The sequence below is a fragment of the Urocitellus parryii genome, chromosome 14 (assembly GCF_045843805.1).
Source record: "Urocitellus parryii isolate mUroPar1 chromosome 14, mUroPar1.hap1, whole genome shotgun sequence".
NCBI lineage: Eukaryota > Metazoa > Chordata > Mammalia > Rodentia > Sciuridae > Urocitellus > Urocitellus parryii.
The window spans coordinates 23697909-23700430 of NC_135544.1; the positions used below are offsets into that span (position 1 = coordinate 23697909).

General features: G+C 32.0%; 1 pseudogene; it reads left to right on the forward strand.

Moving 5' to 3' along the window:
- The first annotated feature begins 922 nt into the window (after positions 1-922).
- LOC113183243 (TATA box-binding protein-like 1) lies at positions 923-1483 on the forward strand (annotated as a pseudogene).
- The last annotated feature ends 1039 nt before the right edge of the window (positions 1484-2522 follow it).

A 2522-nucleotide genomic window follows, 5' to 3' on the forward strand; every position in this document is an offset into this window, starting at 1 on the left:
GAAGATTCTTGTTACTTGTTGCCCATTTATTAGCAAAAAGTGAAAGTCAGGACATTGAACTTCAAAGTTAATTAATTGTCCATGAGATAGAAAATATTAGTGTAGGAGGATGTTCATTTTCCCCCCCTATATAGCTTTGATTTTCATCCAGTTCTATGTCAAGCACTATGTGGATGAATAATCTCTTAGAGTTCTCTTCCTTCTTCCAAAATCACCCTGTCATATGGTCCTATTGGCTCTAGTTGGCTAATTTTAAAGGCACTAATATTAACCCTAAATTTCAGAAAATCAAACCATGGGTTAAACAAAGAGAAGTGATGGACTTTAACCACAAAGAGAGACAGAATAAAAAAGAATATCTTCCATGTTTTTGAGTGGAAGAGAAACAACTCAATTAATTAGCCCCCCAAATACATACACAAACACACATACACTATGCCTGGAATGGATGGCCCCTAGAAATCAGGTTGGTTAGTACTGTGGATTGGTTTTAAAATATTCAGATCTTTAAATTAATACAAAAGTTATGAAATATTTAAAGAAAGAAATAATGGTAATTAAGTTTATTTACAGTGTATTTTGCAAAAATTTAAAAATTCTTTTTAAAAAATTCTTTTTCTATAAAACTTTTTATTAATTACAAAATATCCAGAAAAATCAAAAGAAGAAAATTAAAATCCCCCCAAATCCCCTTAGGGCCCAAACACCAGTAGCTGAAAGTAAATATAATTCCAAACCAGTGTAGATAAGGTAGGATGGAGTCCCCATGACTGAATCCTGGTGGCCTTATAAGAAACAGAACAGAGACCAGACACACATAAACACGTGTGCCCCCTGTCTCACAATGTGATGATGCTCTGTTACCTCGGGACTCTTCCAGATGTGATCTTCGTCACCAGAAGCTAAGTTTTAAACTACCCCAATGGATGCAGACAGTGATGTTGCATTGGACATTCTAGTTACAAATGTAGTTTATGTTTTTAGAACAAGATGCCATTTGAACCTAAGGAACACTGCTTTGAAGGGAGCAAATTTAACTTAAAAGCATGATTTTGGGAAAGTATTAATGAAACTTAGAAAACCTATAATTATAGCTACAATTTGGTCCTCAGGAAAAATTATTTGCACTGGAGTAACAAGTGAAGAAGAGGCTAAATTTGGTGCCAGACTTTTAGCCTGCAGCTTGTAGAAATTACATTTTCAGGTAATATTTACAGATTTTAAGGTTGTTAATGTTTTGGCAGTTTGTAACATGCCTTTTGAAATCCATTTGCCAGAATTCACAAAGAACAATAGACCTCATGCCAGTTATGAACCTGAATTTCTTCTTGCTGTGTGCTATCAGATAAAGTCTCTAAGAGCCAAATTAAAGATTTTTTCCATAGGAAGTATCACAGTAACAGGGCCCAATGTACAGGCTGTGGCTACTGCTTTGGAACAAATATACCCATTTGTGTTTGAAAGCAGGAAAGAAATTTTATAACTCATCATTTAATTGGCTAGAATCTCTAACTGAGCACCTTTTAAAACCTGCTCCACATTGGACTCAAAGCAAAAGAAAAACTGGACCAATAGTAATTGAGGAAATAGACTCGTTTATTCACTCCCAGCTACAGTTTAAGCTCTAGTCCCTTTGGATTTTATTTCAAACTTTGCTGTAATATAAAAAGGAAGTTTACAAGACATTACATTGCTGCTTTTACAAAAGGACATTCTATTTATTTTTGCAGTAATTCTCATGTCCCCATAAGCAGAGCTGTCACAATGTGCACTACCTTAAACTGTTTTATTGTTGTCATTGTAACTTTTTTCCCGTTTGAGCTAATGTATTTTATTGTGAATAGTCTTACATTTTTGCATGCTGAACATGGGCACCAAAGAACCTGTAAAAGTTATTTTTTTCAATTGAATGTGCACAAACAAAAGTTTGGAAAAGAAAAAAAATATTCCAGCCATCTGTCATTGATCAGAAAAAAAGACAGGGAGTAAGAAAAAAGGGGAAATTTTCAGAACCAGCAATTATGGTGTATAAATTATGTAAAAATTAATGGTAATAAGGTTCCTTTTACTTTAATTCAATCAAAGAAAATGATATTGAAAGAAAACTAAAGGAATTAGTAAATTTGAGATTAATATTTGTTTATTGTGCAATATATTTCTTCAAAAAGCTTTATAAAATTAAGGGGAAAACTCCTTAATAGGTTTAAGTAATAATAAAATATAAAATATTATTTTATTCTGAAAAACTTCAGATTACTTATAAATTACTGTTTAGTAGTATTTATTTATTAATATTTAGATATATCCAGATACCTAAAGATAAATATAGAACTTTTGATATTTATACAATTTTTATATAAATGTTTATAAATGCTATATTCTTATAATGTCAAGATTCATAGAATTTATATTCTGTTCTGTAGCCACAATTTCCACATTGACCAACATTAGTTCTGTATTCTTACAATGGATCCAATACTCTCTACCACCTCAGCACAGCACTATTTCTCATATTGGTGAGT